Genomic DNA, 25,146 nt, shown 5'->3' with positions numbered 1-25,146 from the left:
GCAGCCTTGGAAAAGGACTGGACAATTTCAGTGAGATTTCAGAGCTCAGTCTGTGATCTTTCAGCAACAAAATTGAAATTTGCTGCTCTGGATAGCAATAGGACCCATTATACTGATAAATTTTGGAATATTCCAAAGCTACCAACTTGGCAACGATATACAACAACTCAGAAGAAAGCAAAATGTTTCTCAAGCAGAGTTTATGTCTTCTACAGCCAACGGTGGACGCTACACAATTTATTAGAACTGTGCCATCCCAGACAGCTGCCTTATCTACTTATTATGATCTTGTTTTACAAATCTAATCTACAGAAGTATCATCTCAGGGTAAGTTGAAGCTTTCTCTTCTATTCATTCTTTTTTAATTCTTCCTGTATGGCTTTGAAAGCGCTATCAAAATTTCAGGACTATGTATGTTTCCAAAATAATATCAAAGAGATATTTTAAAATATGTGGGAGTGTAAGCATAAAAACTCTTTAAAGCATTCTGTATGAACTTGAAAAAATATGTATCATTTTAGTGAACCCTCTGATAAAGTTGTGTTTTTAAGGTGACTCATTAAAGCAGCCACAATTCATAAAGTAGCTGTGCCATTAGTGTATAATAACAACTTCATCTCAAAGGTGCTTTTTCAAAGGTTGGTCAGAACTAACCCTTCCATTCCTCACCAGCACCACCACAACTCTGCAGCCAGAACTGATGAAATGTCTTGGATGACAAGTGAAACATCTTCTTCTTCATCAAGGGAAAAAACATAGTCTGGTTGCCTTTCAAAACAGCACCTTTGAGACCGTCATGACCTGGATGACTGAGAATCTCCATAGATATAACTACTTCATCTATTTTTAGAGGGTTTTTTTAGGGTTTATATGTAACCTTAAAAAACAACGTGGCCACTTTAAAGAGCTATTGCAAAAACAAAATACTTTAAGCTAGGTAGAATCATGCTAGTGAGATGGCAAACTTCATTACTATGACTTGCAAAGCAACTTAATAAGAAACCCCAAGAATGGGGTTTGATCTGAATAAAAAAAACATTGGCTGCCTATCAATCCAACCAATTCACATTAGTAAATCTATGTTCAGATATATAATTTATACTGCCACTTAGAAGAGTTCTCACTGTAGCAGTACTGAGTTGTACTAAGGGGAAATATCCAGAAAAATTTCTATCATAGTATACTAAAAACAGAAATAATCATATTAAGGATATGAAGGATACCAACATGTTTACTGGATTATCATTCCATCCTTTCAGAATGGTGTGTCAACTTTATATTTCTTTGTCCACAAATATTTTACGGTATTTTCTGTAACCTCATAGAACCTGGTAAGATGAGGTTTATGGATGGTTTTCTTCAGTATTGTTCTGATTAAAATGAATGAGTGGGGTAATTGCTTTGTCTCCTGATCTAAGAAACTCAGTTATAAATTGAGAAGGTTGTTTTTGTTGTTTTTAAAGTCTTCTAAAGTAATTTAAGAGCCCTAGTGCATGCTTAGGATTCTTCATAATGCTCCAAACTCAAATCCATGGGTGCAAACTCATATCTATGGTACAAAATAAGAGATTATATTTGCCTGAACATTTACCATTTTTATTTTTATTATGCTAAACTCATTAACTGAACAGATTTATATATTCATAGAATATTATAAAAACAATTCTTTTAAAATAATCACAGTAATAAAAAGGAGAAGACCTGGGAAATTGGGTTATAAACAGAACCCCACCATAAAAATCTGTCTATTATCACTCAGAAGTGTTCTTTGTTGCCTCTTTGTAAAAACAAATTAATTCAATGTTGACAAACCAATATTAACATGCATGCCATTGGTGCAAATTAAACATAGATTTCAGTGCTCTATGATCACCCTAATCCTAACCCTTAGTCAGTCCAGTGCCCCTAAATTCCTTTTTGATATCTTGTAAGGTTTCAAACATTGGAGATGTAACCAGAAGGATTTTATTTTAAAAGTTGCATTTGTTTTTCTCCTATTAATTTCCCTATCTGAAAACATAATATTCTTCAATATATTCTCTTCCAGTATCTGCTGAGACTTTTGAATTTAAGCACTACTTTGACCTGCCAGTGACTGGTAGTCATCAGATTCTGTTGCTGGAAAGTTTAAAGGTTAATTGAAATCAGAGGAGCAAAACCTATCCAATTGTCCAATTAATTATGTTCAACTCCCTTCCACCTCTTCCATTATCTCATAAACATAATCAACTGGCCAATCACTAGTGAATGAGAGACAAAAGCTCCTACAGCCCTGCAGCCACTTATCTTGATGGTTTGCACTTGCTTAACAGTCAAGTTGTTAAATCTAATAAAAGGGTATGTCACAGGGAGAAGCTGAATGCATATGTGAATGGGGGAGTTGATGACATCTTCATATTTTGTCTTTCTCCTTGCTCTAAAAAAGCCCTCCCTTTTTACAACCCTGTAATCCCTTAATTCGGGATAGAATCAGAGTGATTGCATGGAGTTTAGCATTTACTATAAAGAATTTTTAATGAAGGCAAATATACTTTGAGATTTATTGCAACTTCCATTCTAACATATAATCAAATGGTAACCACTTCAAATAGAACTACCTAACTATTTATAGTTCAGTATAACTGAACTATTCATAATCACTATTTAGATAATATTTCCTGACAGTTCCATGAAGAAACTTGGCTTGTATTGCAATTGATGGTATTTGCCAGTCTGCCAGCCTATGAACAATCAGAAATCTACAGGATCTGATGTCCATTGTCTTATATTAATAATTTTGTGCAAAGAATGATATGTTTTAAAATACGAATTTGGAAATTAATTTTGAAAAGTTGAAATCTCTGTTTCAATAATTGGACTAAAACACAAGCATATATTAGAGGCGGTTGTATTTTAAAATTATATATTCGACCAATCTGCATATAAAAGCTTGAAAGTTTCAGGAAGCAGGTGCAGGAGAAATAAAATATGAGAAAATCTGTAAGTAGTTTAGATCACATTGAGTATAATCTGCACATTTCTTATTCAAATTCTACTGGTTGTCATTTTATTTCCAAATGCATATCTCTATTCTGATCCTGAAATAAAGAATAAAATAGGAATATGAAAATATATCCATGCTTTGCTTCATATAATGAGCCTTGGTGGCACAGTGGTTAGAGTGCAGTACTGCAGGCTACTTCTGCTGACTGCCGGCTGCCTGCAATTTGGCAGTTAGAATCTCACCAGGCTCAAGGTTGACTCAGCCTTCCATCCATTCCAAGGTCAGTAAAATGAGGGCCCAAATTGTTGCGGGCAATATGCTAACTCTGTAAACCGCTTAGAGAGAGCTGTTAAAGCACTGTAAAGTGGTATATAAATCTAAGTGCTAGTGCCAGTGCTAAGTGCTATAATGGCCAGGAAGCATAAATTAAGTAAAGTTGTATTGAGAATATAAATCTAAAAATATTTATTTGTAATGGGAACTTCTTCCTGATGACTTCTAGCAAATTGTAAAAAAAAAATATTTGCCACTATCTCTTCAGGTGATTTTAATGTTTAATTAAAATTTTTAATTCTCTTCTGAACTGATCTTAGTTAGTACTTATTTATTTTTTCATTCATTTTACTTTTTTAACAAACTATTTTAATCCACATAGACTTGTGGTATCACACAATCGCAACCAAAATAGTTCTAACAGTAATATCAGAGATACAAGATACCTCTTAGATTACTATAATCACCACTACTTATAACAGACATGCTGATGACAGATTGAACTTTCTGAACAGCTCAGGTTTTTCTTCTCTAAAAGCCAGGAGTGATGGAGCCATCTGGACTTCTGGTTGAAGGATGTTCCATAGAGTATGTGACACCTTTGGAGAAATAAGATACGCCTGCTTCCCCTTAGAACTCAGGCAGGGAAGGTACTCTTAACAACCCATTTGAAATATATACACTAGATGGGCAGGATCTATTTGAAGTAAATGACTGTTAAGGTATTTGCCAAGCAATGTAAGGCTTTAAAGGCCAGTAAAAACAGCAGTTTGACCTGGCCAATGCTGAGTCCAAACACTAGGACTAGGCACAAATAGTAATTCTCATTCACATATGTGCAAGGTCCTGTCCTTTGGATCAAGGGAGATAAGGGGACAAATCAGATATTTTAGCTGTTAATTTCTTATTTGTTCTATAATGAATATAATAATGGCTTTTAATCTGAATATTAAAATATTGTCACAAATGAAGGCAAATATAGGTGTCCCAGGATAATGTTGCAGGATCCAATCTGGGTTGGTCACTGGAACAGAGGTTTGGTCTTCTGAACTTTTGGACTCACGCTGAGTCCATCCTCAGGGACTTCTCTCTCACCATAATGAAATATTGTGAGCAAAATATGGGTTGCAAGTCAGGGGAGAAAGATGCACTGTAGATAAATACATCAAGTTACAATTCAATGTGTCTCTGATAAGATGAACTTTTTTAAAAAAATTACAAAATAGAAGTTTTCTCTAACTACCTATATCAGTTACTGTATTCATCGGAGTATAAACGCTCCAGACTATAAGATGTACCTACCATTTTTGGTGAGGAAAACAAGAAAAAAAAAGCTGCCTCTACCTCCCAGAAATTTTTCCTTGTTGCAGCAAACAGCAAATAGCCTACTTTACTTTCATTTTCATTTTCAGCATAGCTTGATTAGCACAAGAAAAAAAAATCTGCTTCCAGCAATTTACCTCCTTGCAGAAAGCAGGAGAGGCCCGCGCAAAACAGCTGAGAGTCGGGAGGCCAGTGGACAATAAACTTTTGCTAATTAGGCTGTGCTGAAGCTGAAATGAGCTGTTGCTTCTTGCTGCTTGCTGCAAGGAGGTAAACTGCTGGGAGGCAGAGGCCAAAGGGTGGGGGCCAGTGGGTGGGCGGGGCTACATTCGGTGTATAAGACACACTTAAATTTTCACCCCCTTTTAGGGAGGAAAAAGGTGCGTCATATACTCCGAAAAATACGGTAGTCACAGAATATAATCGCAAAGGCAATGATCATAAGGATATACTGTAATTGATTTAAGGCAGAGCTTTCCATTGCTAAATATTCTTTCTCCTGATGATAACATATTATTAACTAACAAATGATGTTTTTCACTGTAACCACATGGAGGACCAGATTGGGAGTAGGAGGAAGCCCACAATTAAACTGCATAAATGAATACTGGACAGAATGTTTGACTTCGAAACGTTTTGGTTTTGAAATATTTTTGTTTCGAGCTTGAAATTGTTGTTGGAGTGTTCCTAACTAGAAACAGGCATGTTTTGAACTTGAATCATTTGTTTCACATTAATACGAAATAAATGTTTTGAATTCAAAGCATTTATAGATTGCTCAGAACAGAGCTGAAATATTTCTACTAAGGTCACAACAGCCTAATTTAAAATTCAAAATATTTTGCACATCCCTAATTCAGATTTGCTCATTGTGCAAACCTTTCTTATTACCCAGTTCTTTCCACCCAATCCAGTACATATTCCTATAATGCATTTGTCACAAAATTATAAATTTTATGTGGCATTCCATGCTGTTACTCTGAGCAATAGCAGAGGGCACTGATGCTTGGTATCCAGCCTGTGGCAAGCAAGGTAGAGAAAAACTGCGATTCTCTCCTGATTTGTTCAGAAATATACTAATACAGCACATAATGGGTGTAACAATATCACAGACACTGTTCTAATGCTCAGAAGGCATCAATCAAGAGCCATGAAGACCTGGTTCTTCACTCAGGGCTTTGGCAATGAATAGTGAGACTCTTCACTGGGAGCTGAGTGGCATATCAATTTATTAATATATGATTATTGAATAAACAACCAATCACAGCTGCCAGTTCTTCGTGCACATCCGTTCTTCCCCAAAACTTAAGATGTTTTAATAGATTGGCCTACTACCGTGATGGCAAACCTATGGCACGTGTGCCAGAGGTGGCACACAGTGCCCTCTCTGTGGGCAAGTGAGCCGTCGCCCCAGTTCAGCTCTGCTGCGCATGCGCACGCACCTTTCACTGGCCAGCTGGTCTTCAGGTCTCTACTGCACATATGCAGGGAGTGGGGCGTGTGCTTGGGGGCTCTGTGCACGCATTGCATTTTGGGGGTTTGCGCCCACATGCCCGCATTCACACATGCACACACGTGCTTTGGGTACTCAGTCTGGAAAAGGTTAGCCATCACTGGCCTAGTATATGTATATAAAAGGCCACACTGCTTGGATCTGCACATATAATATGTCGATACATTACAACATCATAGGTTTTTGGGAACAACTCATTGTGAAGGCCAACACCAGCTAAAGAACTGGCAGCTGTGATTTCACATTCTTGTGTATTATACAATAATAATACAGTGTGTTACCAACTTGGAATCTGTAGTTAGCTGCAGAAGCAGTTGGTATGTTGGTGTGCCTATCTAAATGTGTCAAGGCTAGATGGTATTTATGGATATTAGAATTGTTTCCCTCCTCTCTGTTTAAAAGAAGAACACACTGCTCATTGTAATTGATATCCCCAAACAGAAACACTTATTCAGAATATAAAACCACACAAATTCTTTCACAAAGCAAAAGACAATGTTGCGTATTGGAAATAAGAACTGCAGATTAATTGTCAGCCCTCTGAGGTAGGCTAGGACAAGAAAGAGATTCTACAAGAAGTGTTGGCCCTCTAGGTTATTGATATCTGGTAGAATAATAGATTTTTGGAAGCATTTCCCCTTCTCTCCCTTTTATATAAAAGTAATCAAAGTGAGGCCATATCTTTTTTGTATCTTGTCTTCCCAGGCTTAATTCATGTTTTGCTAACATTCTTTGTATTCCTTTTCGAAGGTCAACTCTGCAGTTCTCTATGTTAATTTATATCAATAAACTTAATTAAACTTGCATTTTTCAACTTAAGAGTTGTTTAAACATCCCATGGTTCTTGCAAAGAGAAAAAGAAAAGAGCCTTCTCTTTGACTCACTATCCCATTAGTAGCAGATCCAGGTGTATTTTTATGATTGTGAACTAGGAAATGAGTAGTGGCCACATATATGTCAGTGGCCACATATATTCACAGATTACTTAGTTCATTTATTTTCTCAATGAAACACTTAAAAAATACCCAGAAAATTTTGCTGTTAATCACAGCACACATACACATACTTAATTATATTATATCCATTTTTCTTATGATATCTTTTTCATTGTCTTTAATCAATGAAATAGCTTTTCAGTCTTTAAACAAAATTAATGACTCCTGTGCATATCTCACTACTGTCCCTTCCAGGAGAAAAATGAAGATGTAATTTAACGCCAGCCACTGCTTCATTCATTCTGTTCTTTGATCTTACTGGCATATCCCCAGATTTGCTAAGATGGTATAGATATGACACCTACCTTAGTATCATTGCACAATAGTTTTATACATCTCAGCACCAAATGCCACAAGGGTAGTGGCAATTTCCTCATCTCAAGTTCAAACTTCCTCCCTCCCTCCCTCCCTCCCTCCCTTCCTTCCTTCTTCCCAAGGTTCAACTTGTCATAGTTAAAGTTGACAACAACTAGGTCAGTAAACAAAATTCGTTGCAAAATCCAGGTGGAAAAATAAATAAAGATTATAGGCATGCACTTGCGCTGTGTTTCATTAAACCATGCCAAATTCTTGTTGCCAAACTCTGAAACCTCAGATTGGTCACACATGTTTCTAAATACTTCACTTATAGAACTAACAGATGTATTTTAGCAGGAATGAGCTGGGTGAGCAAATAGGAAGAAACCAAATAATTCAAATGCACCCTCTTTTTTTCAAAGTAGGCTCACTAGAGAAGGCAAATAATGGATTGTTTTTTATGAATGTGGACTCAGTTCAAAGCATTTAAGTTTGCTACCCATATTGGGTATTGATGTTAAACATTCAGTTTTGCATTCAGTCACTTGTGATGGTATTTTTCTCACCTTTAGGCTATGAGGCTGTTTCTAGCATCTTCTGCCTGACAGGCTCACACTTTCTGTTTATGCAAAATGCAGGTCAAAATTTAGACATCAAAAGTGGCATCACCAGTAACTGGTTGTATTCAAGCTAATTTGAATTGATTGGAACTAGAATTGTACATTACTGGGTGTAAACAAAGTTCATAATGAAAATGGTGACAGCATGTGAGGCTAGTAACCTAAGTAAGGGTGGATAGGTTGATGAGATGAGTACATAATCTAATTCATTCACAAGTGTGTGTATGTGCATTAGGAAAATGAAAGGGGAATTATTGACTAAAATATCTTATTAAATCAGGTATTTTAGCTGCAGGTCACTAGACATCACATGGGGGAGGGGGGCAAGGGGACCAAAGTGACCTAGCTTCCTCTTGTCTGTATGCATTATTACTTTGCATACAAAGCAAAGGAGTAGAGCTTTCAATACAGCCTTTGTCAGGATCTAAGACAACTTGCCACAGTCAACTCATCATAGCCAACCTGCTGCGGCCATCTTGCTGTGGACAACTCACCGTAGAATACCTTGCCACAGTGACTTCACTCACAAGACAATTATTTTGAGTTGCAGTGGCACAGTGGTTAGAGTGGAGTATTGCAGGCTACTTCTGCTGATCACCGGCTGCCAGCAGTTTGGCAGATCAAATCTCACCAGGCTCAAGGTTGACTCAGCCTTCCATCCTTCCGAGGTCGGTAAAACTGAGGACCCAGATTATTTGGGGCAATAGGTTGACTCTGTAAACTGCTTAGAAAGGGCTGTAAAGCACTGTGAAGTGGTATATAGGTCTAAGTGCTGTTGCTATTTTAACTTTATAATTACTCATTTCATTCAGTTTCTTTTATTTTGATTGACCACATTTTCATCAAAATTACTTTATCTCTTATATTTTTCTATTCACTTTCCACATTTTATCATTATTGTCAATGGTTTCATTGAAATTAATTTAAGTTTTGTACTTCATTTTTTTTCAGTTAGATGTTTTTCAGATTAATGTTTATTATTTGTTTAAGGCCACTGCTTTTCTTTGTTGCTTCATTGTTTATTAGATTATTTTAATCTGGGCTGTTTGGCTGATATACTGTTTTTAGCTGTTTTTATTCTTATTTCCAGTTTGGTACACCACCCAATGTCCACTGGAATTGGACATCCAATAAATTTAAATAAATAAAATTGTTGACAAACCCTAAACCAATGACCCTAACTTTGCATGCAGTCAAATCTAAATTTTGAACTAGTTTGAGAAATATTTGCAAGCTGAACAGAACTGAGAAATTTAGTATAACCTTAAAACCTGCATGTTTACCTTCAGTTTGGAATTGTAGACCCCAATTCTGAAAGGAAAATGTTATTGAAAAACACTGGATGTATCTCAGAAAGTAGCTACATAATAAAATGGTGTCAGTAGACTCTGGTGAATATTATTCAATGGAAAGACAATAAAAGTTCTATAAATGCAATGAAAATGCCACTATATGATAACCCAATACAAAATGTTAGTGTACTTATGCAAATGGTGATTCTTTTCCCCCCCAGGCTAGAACGGTGGGCATTGGATTATTTTTTCCGATATCAGTACAAATAATTTGAATCATATATTTGAAATATATGCACTGATATGGAAAAAAAACTTATCCAAACAACTGATAGGAAAATCTTTTTTCAAAATATTTACTGCTACTGTACAAATATTCAGCTAGATGATTCAGTTGGTATTCAACTGAATCACCCCGAAGAATTGTTGATCGAAATAGCTGAATTGAATATTCTTGGGTGAATATTCATCTGTGGAAAAAAAATCAGTGTTTCAAATTGGACAACTATTTATTATTTTAGGACTTTTTAAAAATCAAAACGTAAATCAAAAAAGGATATTAGATTCATTATTTCTTTGCATCCATGCTACAGCACTAACTGGATTTTGTTTGTTTTTAAGTTCCTTAAACATAGTTGATATACTCTTGGTTTCATTGAAAATCACACCATTTGAGATTAGTCCTTCCTACATTACATTTTTCAAATCTAACCCCTCCCCCCCAATGTTGTTTGCTTTGTTAGAGAAAAGATACTAATTTGTATGAAGTCCCCAAAAGAGAAGAACAAGTCACTTGTATTTCAAGTCACACAAATTCTCTTCTACTTGGCCAGTGGATTTGTAGCAGGGGTGAAATGCTCCTGGTTGGGACCAGATCACTCCATCGGGTAGCAATGGTGATGGGTGGTTTGGAGAACCGGTAGCAAAAATCCCTGCGCGCCCTCCCCCCCATGCCCAGCTGAGCCACACAATCATCAGAGACTTTTTTTTTTACTTTTAAAAGCATTTTTTCTACAACCTCTTTAGCCGAAAAAATGTTTTTAAAAGTTTAAAAAAAAAAGCTTCTGATGATTGCATGGCTCAGCTGGGATCGTCAGAGGCTTTTAAAAGCATTTTTTTATGCTTTTATTTTTTCTTCGGCTGAAGAGGTTGTAGAAAAAAAATGCTTTTAAAAGCCTCTGACGATCCCAGCTGAGTTGCCTGATCATCAGAAGCTTTTAAAAGCATTTTTTTACATTTTTTAATCCCAGCTGAGTTGCCTGATCATCAGAGGCTTTTAAAAACATTTTTTTACAGCCCCTTCGGCTGAAGAGGTTGTAGAAAAAATGCTTTTATAAGTTAAAAAAAAAAAAGTTGGTCACGCCCACCCAGTCCCATTACCCCCACCAAGCCACGCCCACAGAACCGGTAGTAACAAATTTTACATTTCACCACTGGTTTGTAGTTGAAGCTAAGCAACAGTTCTTACCAATTAATGTCAGTGTCAAACTACAGTCTCATGAAGATCTCCCCCATTTGCACAAAAATGGTTCAAAGAAAATTAATACCATGTTTCCCTGAAAATAAGACCCCATCTTATATTTTTTTGAACCCTAAAATAAGCGCTTGGCCTTATTGCCATGCACTCAAAAGCCCGATTGGGCTTATTATCAGGAGATGTCTTATTTTTGGGGTAGGAGATGATTTGATATGTTTCTTGTCTTATTTGTCCTTTATGATTGGTTGGGATGAACTGCCATTTCCAGAATGTAGTTTAGCTCTCTGGATTTGGTATAACATTAGAAGGGACATGACCACAGTGCTCCCCAACCCCCAAATGCTTCTCTTCCTTTGTCAATCTGAGTGAACATTAACCTTCAGCTGGTATTTTTATAGCTCTGCCAAAAATAAAAGGAAAAGGAGGAAAACAGGGTCTTCATAGAATCAAAACAGTTTAAGGGATATTAGCTTTCCAAAGCATGTTATTCGAAAGAGGTTTCCAGAATTGTGGACAGAGGAAAGGAGATGTTTCAAGTCTCATGATAATTCAGTGGATGTAGTCTCACCTCAAACTATGTTTTTCTTCATAAAAATCATATTTATATAACCCTTTAAAAGGCAACAACTCAGGAGCAAGTATGTTCTTTAAATAGCAACTGGTCTGCCCATTTGTCTACAAGATCTAGTTGCTTTCATCCAGTTCACACTTACTTTAAATTTTATTCTGCAAATTTTATTTTCCTCATTCTTTCCTATGCCTCTTCATTTTTCTTGTTAAAAAGCTGAAGCCAAACACATTGAAACTTTTAGGCTAATTTGAGCTGACCTTGGTTCTAATCTTTGGGGTTCAACTATCTCAAACAATAGCAATGAGTTGATAATCAAATGAACATAAACCATGTAATATTAGCCCAGCCTCAACATCTTTGTTGACATCTCAACATCTCAACACTGAGAATCCTGTTCTTGCTTCAGTGTAAAAAAGATCAGGACTTTTTAAACTTCATACGGCTTACATACTGACAGATGATACCATTGGCTTTCTTGATATAGGATTGAAAAAGAAAATAGTATAATTTTGACTGCTTGGAGTTTTTCAAGAAGAGATTTCATTCCATCTCGGGTACTGGTGGTGAGAGTGTCAAGTGGTACAAATGGACACTTTCATTGAATGGAAAGATATATGGAACAAATCTGATCTTGAAAAATCTAAGCACAGTTGGGTGCAATTAGTAGCAGTAGCAGATAGGAAACCATCCAGAATCCCCAGGAATATAACTAAAGTGGAAAGTTAAAAAAAGAAAAATATAAAAATATATTTGCAATGCCAAATCACTTGCTATCTTGTTTCCTTGAAAACAACATCGACATGTGCACATAGTCACCAGATGTTGAGCTCATCTCCAGGGAGACTTTACCTTCCCTCTCCAATATAGATCTTCCTCCAAATATGCATTGCAAACCTATTTGTAGAAAAAGAAATCATATGTCACTATATAGAACAATGTTTTCCCAGGGTGACGTACACATTTCTTTCATCACAAGCTCAAATTTCAGCTTTAAAGAGCAGTGCAACTTTCAAGAGTAACATTATACAATGGTTATAATAATAAAATTATTTAGCTTTCAGAATCTTGAACCATACCAATAAAGTTACTTAAAAGTCCCTATTGTGCATAATAGAATGAATATAATAAGTCAAAAAGAAATGGAAAGGGTATTTTTTTTGGGGGGGGGGGAGATTGTACTGAAACAATGATGAGATGCCAAATGTGTTTCATTGAAGAGGGCATTCTAAGCCTTGGAGGGGATGGGGGGGCAATACAGATAAAACCTGGTCATACTGTGTATGAAACACATTAGGGTTTCAAACACATGACCAACACATTAGGGTGAAACATCAAATATTTAATAGTTTAGCTATGTTAGACAATATGTTGCCTTGAGACCTAAGATAACCAAGAAGTTAAATTTATAGGATATAATTGTTGGGAGATATCTTGGACATTATTTAACTAATCTCTTGCCTAGAGCATGAATTCATTACTACAGTAATGGACATAGAACAAGATTTATCAGTCTTCTTATTGTTTCCCAAAAGAAGAGGGGCTAATTTTCCATGCATGGAAAGAAAAATTAGAGGCAGTCGGGTGGGGAAAAAAAGAGAAAAAAATGATGTGAGCTGCTTAAATTAGGACCTCTACAAAAGTTCAAGGTATATATTTACAATACATTGCTTTATAAAATAGCGATCGGTGCCCAGTTCTCTCCTTCCCAAATGTACAAAGGTAGTTAAAGGTGTAACTTGAAATCTCTCATGCTTGATAGAAAGATTTATATTGATATGATAAGAATGTCAGATGTACTCTATATAGCAATAGCAATAGTACTTAGACTTATATACCACTTCACAGTGCTTTACAGCCCTCTCTAAATAGTTTAGAGAATCAGCATATTGCCCCCAACAATCTGGGTCCTCATTTTATCCACCTCGGAAGGATGGAAGGCTGAGTCAACCTTGAGTGGGTCAGGATCGAACTCCTGGAATGAGCAGTGAATTAGCCCTGCAGTACTGCATTCTAACCACTGTACCACCATGGCACAATGCTCATGTATCATGTCTAAACAACCATTTGTTACTCAGGTAGCAATTTCAAAATGTGCAAACCTTTTTAAAGAATTAGATCTTGTGGAAAAAGGAATATTGCAAATATTTGTAGTTGAGGATCTGGTTTATGACATCCCTTATTGGCATTCCTTATTTTCATGGGTTTTGTTTCAGTGCCTACTCTTACATAGATTTTCTTCATAACAATCTGTTCTTTTTTTTTAAAATCAACTTTTTTATTTTTTAAGACAAAAGCAAAACATAAAGACATTATCATTTCAAACAATTATAGATAGTGTCTCGATTGGTGGCATTTTTTGTGCTCCTCCTCTTTTCACGTTATCTAAACATCTCAACTTATTTCCATATACATTTTTTCACTTATTTTATCTCAGCTTCCACTTATTTAAAATTATATAAGTTTCATAATTATCTCCAGGTTTTATTGTCCATCCATTGATAAAATAAATCCCATATCAAATAATATTGTTTATCTTCCTGTTCTCTTATTTCTAATGTCAATTTGCTCATTTCAGCACATTCCATCATTTTCTTAATAATTTCTTCATCAATAGGTATCTTTTCTCCTTTCCAATTTTTGGCAAATACAATTCTAGCCACTGTTAAAAGGTTCACAATTAAATATTGCAAATCTTTGTTATATGTCTCTGGTAAAATCCCTAATAAAAATATCTTTGGTTTCAAGTCAATATGTCTCTTTGTCATTTTTTCCAACCATGTGTGTATCTTAGTCCAATATCTCTTTGCTTCTGCGCATGTCCACCATATGTGGTAATAGGATCCTGGAGTCTGGTGACATTTCCAACACTTCTCCGATTTATTCTGGAACATCCTGGCTATCCTCGTCAGGGGTAGATGCCACCTGAAAAACATCTTATACAAATTCTCCTTATATGCTGCAGACATCGTCATTTTATAATATGTGACCACAATTTTTGCCATTTCTCTAATAACAATCTGTCCTTAATCTTGTCTGCCAACAATGCATTTATCACTACTCTAATTGAATTGATCCACCTTGATGTTGGTCATCATCTTCTTTTTCCTACTAATTTTCCTATATGAAAGCCTTGTCTAGAGAGTTACAGTAGGTCTCTAGTAGGATAATCTGAAATTTGTGCTTTCCTTAACAAATAACCTCTTTGTTTTCTTGACCATTCATGTCTTCTCCAATGTCAAAGTTTAAAAATCTCAACACTGTTCCTTGCTTGCTTCTCCAAAATCTAGCTTTGCTTCTCTAGAGTCATTATTTCCCAGGATACCTGTTTTATAGGCAGTTGCATTTGGAAAACTTTATTCTGATTTCTTTCACTTAATTCATGAAAAAAAAAACATTTTTTGAATAGGTAACAAGTGAAACTACCAATCATAAAAATGCCACGGTTCCATTTTCAGCACAAAGGATGAATTTTTAATGCTTAATTTTAAACTTTTGCAGTGATATTAGAACATTTCAATATCCCAGGACAGAGCATGACAGATCTCAATAAGTCTCTTGGAAAAAATGGGACTTCAGCAAGACCATCGAGAGAAAAATTGAATTTACATACATCAGAATTTTTTAGAATGTTTCAGAAGGCCTCAAAAGCACAATGGGTTTTTTTTTTTAAAAAAAAAAACATTTTACAATTTTAATTGATAAAGTACTTATAATTTCTCTCATATGTAGCTTGCATTATCAACTTATTTCTCCCTCCTTTTCCCCTCACCTCACCCTATTTGAAATCCTGCTTCCGTCTAGCCACTGAAGAAATATGCTCCAGTTCTTGAAAGTTTACGACTTTTAATAAAATTGATCTCCTTCTCATTTTTCCCACCATTAACTGAAATGGCTCTCCCCCTACAATGCCTGTGAGATTAAGACTGGACTGAGAGAGAGAGTGAATAGCCTAAAATCAACAGTACTTTCCATTCTAAGAGTGATTTTGAAACTGGATTCTCAATTTAGCACCCTAACCATTACACCACACTTGGGTACTCTGAGTGGTAGGTGAGGCTAAGGGAGACTTTGACTATGAATTTCCATGGCTGAGGCTTGAACCTGGATCTGCCTGTTGCCAGTTTTACACCTTCATCAGTTCATCATATTAGCATATTCATAGGCTACAATTTCTATAATTACGATTAGTATGCTGCTGGTAAAATAGAAGTTGCAATAAAACAAAACGAATGTTTCAACTTTGTGGAAATGTGGGTTATATCCCTAAAATTCATTTGATTTGCATCTTCTTCATGGTGAAGCCATTTATATTTACTCACATAAATAAAAATCTCATAATTAATAGAGAATAGCTGATTTTATTCAGTACAATTTGCTATAATAGATACAATTGAGATTTATATCATCAACCTGAATATCTTAATTTTTTATTTTCTCTATTAAAACATTTTTATTTCAAACTGTTAATAAATTATGAGCTGTTTAAAGTGATCACTATTGCTATTAGTCTAATGCCATTGTCACTGTTACTGTCACTGAAAAATAATATATTTAATAAACAGAAAGGCAATAACTGCAATTAAATTTGACAAACTCGTCATAATAATGAACCAATAACAGAAAATTGGGACAAATCTCCCAACAGTTGATACCTCACAAATATGGAACTGATATTTCATTTATATATTTAAAATTTGTTTACAGATTACTGTTCACTTTCTTTCTAAATAATCCTAATCACCCTTCAAGTTTTGTATTCTATTTCTTCAACAGATGTATCCAGACATACTTTAAACAATCAACCAACCAAAGCTAATAATTGAATCAAATATACACAGTTGGGATTCCAAAGCTGATTCTAGATAAACCAAAGGAAGCTGTATAGAAACTACACATTCAAAAAGGTAAAACCAGGTACTTTACCAGGGATGATCAGCAGTTTAAGAAGAAAGCAACAGCCCACTTAGCTCTATAGCTCAAACTACCAGGGGGCTATCAATATAAAAGTCCAAAATGTTATACAATTCTAGAAGCAATTACATTCACAGAAGAGGAATCATGCAGTTAACCTCCTAAACTAGGACAATACTTGGCTACTTTCTTTTACAGCAAAATAAATTTGGATTCAGCAGGAAAGATACATCAAGTTGCCTTAAATTAATCTTGCTGTGCCTGAATGTGACACAAAGTTCTTTCTGGCCATGTCAGCATGGAGGCTCAGCTAAAGATGCCAGAGATTGTATTTGAAATAGTTGCCAAAGCCCTGTAATGGCTGTCAAGGAAACCTTTCCTGTCAGCTATGTTAGTAAAGAACATTCTCTACACATCAAATCCTGAGGTTATGCAGTGGAATGCTAAACTAGGTGTGGCATGTAGACCACAAATAAATGGACAACACATTGGTGGTTGAACTTCGGGCTTCACAACACTTCATAGACTCAACTTGGGGGCTTCAATTTTATATATCTCAAAAAGATAAGCCCATGAGGTGAGAAAAAAAAGGGGGGAAATATACCATCAATTTATCCTTCTTACATCCAAAGAATTTAGAAAGACACTCCTTAGTCCTCCTAAAAATGAAATACAGTCTCCACTATTTAATGACCATGTCTACGTAGGTGTGTTTAGCAAAGTGAGAGAATGCATTAATATATTGCAATAAAATGTCTAAAATGGAAAGGAAATTATTGCTTTTCTACAAACACATTAATTCAAACTATAAAGGCAAGGAAGGGATCTGGGTAAGAGCATTTACATAACATATTTAATTTAGTCCCTGAATTTTTGAGAGTTGCACAATGCATTGAACTATAAACCAATCAGACAAGCTAAATTCACACAGCATACTAAAAAAATCAAAATCAAACTTGAAACAGGGTGGCACAGTAATTTGAATGCAGGCCAACCCTGCCTACAACCAGGAGTTCAATCCTGATCAGCTCAAGGTTGGCTCAGCCTTCCATCTTTCCAAGGTCGATAAAATGTGGACACAGATTGTTGGGGACAATATTCTGACTCTGTATACCACTTAGAGAGAGCTGTAAACCTCTATGAAGTGGTATATAAGTCTTATTGCTATTGCTATAATTTTTCTGCAATAGTACTAATTTCCCCGAGTCCATTATTTTATGTCCAACATAAATAACCAGGAATCTCATCAAAAGAATTAGAGCCCTTGTCCATTGCAACTACAATTTCTACACTGCAACTACAATAACTACACTGTAGCTATCAATATTAACAAATTTCTACCAGTTTAGATTCTAAATACTAGTTTAGTCTTGATATGGCCATGCTATACGACTGCAAGTCCTTCTTGGCTCATCTGTCAGTCAACAGTAGTAAATCCCAAAATTTAAGGGAATTTTTCTAAAGACACACTTGCGTTCCACTAAGTTTTATTATTATACAGCTGGTAAAGGCAAAAATCATCATTTTCATTATAATCAAAGTAACCTCTGAGTGCATTTCAAGATGTCACTAAGATTTTCTTTTCCAAGTCTGCCTCTATGTATAAATGTGTGTTCATGAGTATATTTATGTATTAGAATTGTTTGAATAATGTATACAGTAAATTTTACAATATTTTTCCAAATAAATTATTCTGTTTATATATATTTAAATTATTCACCAGATCTCATGGGCATATGTTGCTTTTAATGTTTATAGCAAACCAGTAAACATGAATAAATATAGTTCACTACATAATAATAAGGCCAATATTTGCCTTTTTCTGGTTTAAAATGGCAACATTTTTCATAAAACTGTAATAAAACTTTTTAAAAAATTTTGGTATGCTGAAACATTAACTGTAGTCCTTCCACTTCTTATTTCTACCAGTTTTCTAGGGTTCTTCACAGAGAACAGCAACAATATATAATATAGTATATTTAGATTACTAATAACATTTTCTATTTAAAAATAATCTTTAACTTCATATTTTACATGATTAGGGCAGGGGTGCTATTCAGCAGGTTCTGGAAATTTTTGGTAATGGAAATTTTGAGTAGTTTGGAGAATGGGCAAATACCACCTCTGGCTGGACCCAGAGTGGGGTGCGAATGGAGATTTTGCAATATCCTTCCCCCAGGAGTGGGATGGGAATGGGGATTTTGCAGTATCCTTCCCCTGCCACACCCACCAAGCCACACCCACAGAACCGGTAGTAAAAAAAAATTGAATTCCACCATTAGGGCTATACATACTCAGAATAAAGACATGTATTAGTCTACTTTTTTTAAATAAAAATATCATAGGCCTTTTAATTACATCTTCTATTTCAATTAGGTATTCTATTTTGCAAAGTAATTTCAATTTTTTGGTCTTAGCAAAACTCTATCAAGGACCTCTCCAATCTCAGGACTTCCAAGGCATCCAGTTGTCTTTCTAAATGCTTCTGTTTTATTTTTTCTTTTAAAATTTCCTTCCCATTGCAAACAATGAGATGGAATTTACTGAGATCAACTCCACAGCTCTTCTAAGCAGAGACAAGAATGGTAGCCTAGAATTAGAATGTTAGTTTAGGAAAGCAAAATATTGAGAATCAGCTGAGTCTAGCCAAAGAGCTAAGAAAAAGAAAGGGGGGAAGGGACATATTCTTTAAATATGTTCAAAACAAAAGGAAAAGGGGAAAAAATCAGTGTAACAATTGCTCAATGAAGACAGCAAAATAATAACACAATTACCTACTCAGTTCCTAATTTACTTTTGTCTTCTCCAATCAGAAAAGCTTCCTCTGTGGAATTATGAAAAGCAGAATCAAGTAGCAGGTTTGAAGCCTGAGTCTTATGAATGGCAAAGTCAGTTTTCTTTATTTAGGAAAGAATTATCGAATGCATTGGAATAGAAAGGGGGATACCAGTTTAGACAATTCTGCCTGTAAAAAAGATGTTGAATTTACTTACCGGTATGTGTTTATTTGTTTATTCAATTTGTATGGCTGCCAATCTCAACAAATGTCTCAAATAAACTAAAAACAGATTTCCATCATAGGTACATACAGCAGCCAAGGAGAATGGCACAACCAGGAGATAGAACATTTTACACAGTTGGGGCCTCAGGCCTATACAGGTTGTGGCAATATTTTCAGGATCAGACTCAATAAAGATAATAGGAGTTAGAGCTTTAAATATATTTCTTTTTAATTATGATAGGCATTCTATATTCACTGAATATTCAAGGTAGAAGCGACGAGAATGGTGAGGGTGGCTCCTTATATATACAAGGGGTGGAGCCAGGAATGGGAGTGGTAAGTTATGAATACATTAAAGTCCAAAGAATAAGTTAACCTCTGATGTTCCATATATATACATTATTTACACATTGGAGAATAAGGCATTTACATCTGACAAATCCCCCTCTAAATGCCGGTTCGTTACACAACACCAATTACATTCTGATACAGGACAATATAATACATATAATTTAGAAGTTAAATATTTGTGTTGTTTAGAAGGTAAGGGTTTTGTTAATATGTCAGCTAATTGTTCAGAAGTATCGCAATGTATTGCTTTAATGAATCCGTCTTGAGACAGTTGTCTCACATGCTTAAACTTTATATCAATATGCCTGGACCTCTGTCCAATTGCATCGGATCTGGATATTTCAATGGCCGCTTTATTGTCTTCATGCATAATAAATGGTAAGGTGGGTTTCTTCCAAACATCAGTGATCAGATCATTGAACCATACAAGGTTATTTGCAGCTTTGGACAAACAAACATATTCCGCTTCTGTAGTAGAAGTGGCTACTAGTTCTTGTTTACCAGTATACCAGTAAACTGGACAATCATTCAATAGAAAAACATAACCAGAAGTACTCTTTCTGCATGATGTATCACCAGCCCAATCTGCATCAGCATAACAAGTAATTTTTGGTTCTCTGTCATTATTGGGTTCCAACATTAAACAAAAATCTAATGTACCCTTCAGATATCTTAGAATTCTTTTGACAGCTTCCCAATGATACAAGGTTGGTTTACTAACATATCTTGACAATAGATTGAGAGGTAATGCAATATCTGGCCTAGTCCAATTAGATATATAAAGGAGTGAACCTATAACTGATCTGTAAAATGTGTTGTCTTTAAACTCAGGGGAAGATTCATCAGTGTTTCTAAGAAAATCAGTTTGCATAGGGGTGTCACAGGTTTTAGCATTATTTAAGTTACATTTGTTTAGGAGTTCGATGATTTTATCTTTCTGTGTAAGTTTGAATCCCCTTTTAGTTTTGTTAATTTGCACACCAAGGTATTTATTCACTTTACCCAGAGATTTCAGTGAGAAGTGTTCATTTAACTTATTTACAAAGATTTCCCTGCTCTCTTTATGCTTTCCAATGTATAAAATATCGTCCACGTAAATTAATACAAATTCAATATGATCATTACTCTTTTTTACAAAGAAACAGTTATCAGCAGTGGTGGCGTTGAAATCCATGGTCTTAAGTACTTTTACCAAGCAATCGTACCATCTTTTGCCGGATTGCTTTAATCCGTACAGACTCTTATTTAATAACCAAATTTCGTTCTTATTAGTGTATTGACTGTGTGGTGCTCTTACATATATTTCCTTATCTAATTTTGCATGTAAGTATGCGGTCTGTATGTCATATTGGAATACGTCCAGATTGAGTGCAGATGCTACTACAAGGGCTGTTTTGACACTCTCTGTTCTCACTGTGGGTGAATATGTATCAGTATAGTCTTCTGGATATTTTTGTGCATAGCCTTGTGCAACTAGTCTAGCCTTGTATAAGGTATTGCCTCCTTCTAAGTTCTTAATTTTATAAATCCACCTGGTACCTATAATTGTTTTATCCTTAGGTGCGATCGCAGGTGTGAATACATTTAATCCTTGTAAACTTTCCATCTCTTTTTCCATAGCTAGTTCCCATTTTTCTCTTTCTTCATGTGGAAGTTTCAATACTTCTTCATATGTATTAGGTGTTATTTGTTCTCCATTCATATGCATTATGTAATCTTTGTATTTATTTGGTATTTGGTTTCTATTGTTTCTAATAGTTCTTTCAGGCTTGCTATGGTTATCATGCAAATATCTAGCTTCCTTTTTTGTTAATGTGTCTGTCTTTATTTTATGCTGACTATTAGTCCAAGTTTTGGTTTTGTTCTTACTTTTGTTAATATTTTGATTTTCTGTTGTTCCTTCCTCGCAGGATATCGTATCTTTACATTTATTAGGAAATATTTCATTAAGGTGCAATTTTGACCAATTGGCCTGTTCATGGAACACAGCTGTTCTGGATACTATAAATTTGTTATTACTATCAATAAATCTGTACCCTTTGGTTCCAGTTTCGTATCCCATGAATCTTAATCTCCTGGATACGTTTTCTCCCTTTCTCCTCAATTGTTTAGGTATGTGTACGTCTGCAGTGACTCCAAATATGTGCATGTGTGATAATTTGGGTTTTCTATTGTACATCACCTCATATGGTGTCTTATTCACAATACTGGACCAGGTTCTATTTTGAGTGTAATTCGAATAATGTAATGCCTCTGACCAAAATTGTTTGCCTAAACCAGCATCCTCTAATGTGCACCTAATCATGGTTTGTAGTGTGGAATTTTTCCTCTCTGCAACTCCATTTTGAAATGCAGAAAAAGGATTGGACGTGAAATGTAACATTCCTCTATCCTTTAACCATTGGGAGAATTCTTTAGACATGAACTCACATCCCCTATCTGTCATAATTTGCTTTATTCTGATATTATGTTGTGTTTCTATACGTTTGTAGAATTCCTTAAATTTCTGAAATGTTTCATCCTTGTGCTTTAATGTGTAAACAAAACCATATCGGCTGTAGTCATCCACTATTGTTAGGAAGTAACGTTTTCTATAGGTAATTGAGGGACTTAATGGACCAACTAAGTCCATATGTACCAAATCAAAAATATTGTTAGTTGATCTGTTAGATTTTTTTGGTCTGGGACTGGTTTTTAGTTTGGTGGACTTACATACTGAGCATTCCAAATAATTTTCACAATTTTTTATTTTGACACCTTCTGCGTGTTCAGTCATTTTTTGTACTACAGGAAAGCTTGCATGTCCTAACTTCCTGTGTAAGATGTGAGCACACTCATCATGAATTGGTTTACCTATTTTTGGTTTCTTTTCCTTGTATGTATTTTTGTGATCATGAGTTATTCTACACTCATCATTGTCACTGTTACTGACATTTTCATCATCTGCTTCAATACAATCTTCCATATTTGAATCAATGTTATGTAAACATCTTTCTTTAGTTATCAGATAGGGTAGACCTCCTTTTATCATTACAGTACCTACATTTGTTTTGTTCTTTTCTATAGTTGCTTTCCCCTTTGAGAAAACTATATTGATATCAGATTCTCTGCTTAATTTTATGGCACTTAGTATGTTGTGAGGTATTTCTGGGATTAATAATACCCCCTCTATTTTCCCTAGACCAGGCAAGGTCACATTTCCTTTGCCTAGTACTTGAACCTTATCTTGATTAGCTACCTTTATCACAAACTTATCTTCTATAAATGAAGATAATATACTTTTGTTGTTGGTGGTGTGATTTGTTGCACCAGAATCAATAAGCCAATTGTTATTCTCATCCTGCTGTGTTCTGGTGCTGTCTTGTTTATCTAGCCCATTCAGTGACCCAGATTTCCTCTCTTTTGAATTTTCTCTACCCCCTCTACCTTCTTTGTAATTTGGTGGGCTTCTATATTTGTGTCTATCTGTGGAAGATTGTCTGTAATTATATTTGCTCCTATATTCTGGTCTATGTCTCTCTCTTGAGACTTTGGGGCAGTCTCTTCTACTATGTTCCCTGGATCCACAATTGTAGCATCTAAAGGCCTCATTATGTTTATCTTGAAAGACTACTTTCCTAAAAGGTTTGTGGTCTGTTTGGTTACTGGATCGATTTTTTCTTGAATTGTCTTCTGCTATCAATTTGTTAGATAGACTTTCTATGGATAAATATCCCAAATTAATGGTATCTAAGTGTGACATAAAGCTATCCCATGATGGATCAAGTGAATTGATAATAACACTTTTCATTGTTTGATCTGAAATCACTTCCCCCCTCAATTGTAGCTCAGCTCTTATTTTGTTTAGATTTATCAAATGCTCACTTATAGAAACCCCTGGTTTTACTCTAGAGGAAAAGAAATCCTTAGACATTCTTGTGGTTGTAGCTACGCTATCGCTGTGAAATAGATTAAACATGCATTGAATTATTTCTGATACAGTTAGGTTTGGTTTGATGCTATGATACATTGCAGGAGACACGCTAGATATTATTATGAAAAATGCTCTATGATGTAAACAATCTATTTTTAAAGTCCAAGGTCTTCTTGGAGGGCTAGTTATAAAGAATAGTAAATTTTCTTTCATGAAAATGACCTGAAGCTGTTGATACCACTCTTGTAAATTAATGCCATCAATTCTAAGTTTTGGGAAGTCACTGGGTAAGTTACCTACATTATTCTGTCCATTACTTACAACCTGGGGCAGTCCGTGATCTCTCAAGTGCAGGAAATTACAGAACGGCATTGGGATGCTTGCAATGAGTCTGCGCGGTTCTCTGGCCAGTTCAAGTCCTTCTGGGTTGTCTACGTAGTTTCGCACATGCGCGTTGCTCATTTCTTCTTTGGTGGCGTCGTGGAAGGTTCTCTCCCTTTCAGCTCTCTCGATCCGCTCCTCCTCAGATGAGTCGGTCTCTGGCTCGGTTTTTGGGGTTCTGGTGGTGGTGACGGTTCTTTTCTTCTTTTTGTGTGCGTTGGTATTCGATTTTGTCTGTGGTGTAGGGCGAAATCGGCATGGCTCTCTGGGCTCGGGCGTCGTCGCTTTCGAAGCCAGGATGGGAGCGTGCAGGTCTTGAGTCGCCGGTTTGATTTCTTGCTTCTTCGTAGATGTCTTGGTAATTTTCAGTCTTGGCCCAAAAGCAGCAAAAAGCGTTTTCATTGCTGATTTTACTTGAGATTTTGTTAAATCGTCTTCACTTTCTGATTTTGGATCATCTGAAGAGTTTGAGACTTCTTTCTCACTTTCTTCGTCTGATAGTGTTTTTCGCGCCAGAAATTTTGAACTGAGCGTTTTGATTGGCTCTGCTCCATTCTCTTTTGAAGTTCGTTGAAACCAAGATGGCTGCCATTCAAAATTTCGCGCGGGATCACATCTTTTCTTTTTAACAACTATTTTCTCAGTAGTCATCTCACTTACGATTTTTTGATCTTTGGGTTTTTCTTTAATGACGTTTTTCTCTCTCGCTGCTCCGCTGTTCTTCAGCATCTCCTGGAGGTCCGCGATGAGACTTTCATCATTCTTTTGGCTTTTTAGTATCTTTAATATCTCTGACCTGAGTTCGTTATTTTCTATTTCGATTTCTTTCTGGTCATTATTTTCACTCATTAGTTCTTCTTCTTCAGTGGTGTATTCTTCGGATTCTCTCGAAATCGCATTGGTGGATTCGTTGATCATCTCTTGATCAGTTTCTATTTCTTTGCTGTAGGCCCTGGTGTTGGGCCTATCTTTCTTGGACATTTTTAATTACTTATTGAGTCAATTAACCATCCTCTGCTACCAGCTTGTTGCAATATTTTCAGGATCAGACTCAATAAAGATAATAGGAGTTAGAGCTTTAAATATATTTCTTTTTAATTATGATAGGCATTCTATATTCACTGAATATTCAAGGTAGAAGCGACGAGAATGGTGAGGGTGGCTCCTTATATATACAAGGGGTGGAGCCAGGAATGGGAGTGGTAAGTTATGAATACATTAAAGTCCAAAGAATAAGTTAACCTC

This window comes from Pantherophis guttatus, chromosome 3 (genome assembly GCF_059756535.1).
Source record: "Pantherophis guttatus breed Tessera chromosome 3, ASM5975653v1, whole genome shotgun sequence".
In the NCBI taxonomy this organism is placed as follows: Eukaryota; Metazoa; Chordata; class Lepidosauria; order Squamata; family Colubridae; genus Pantherophis; species Pantherophis guttatus.
Note: the sequence above shows the minus strand (reverse complement) of the source record.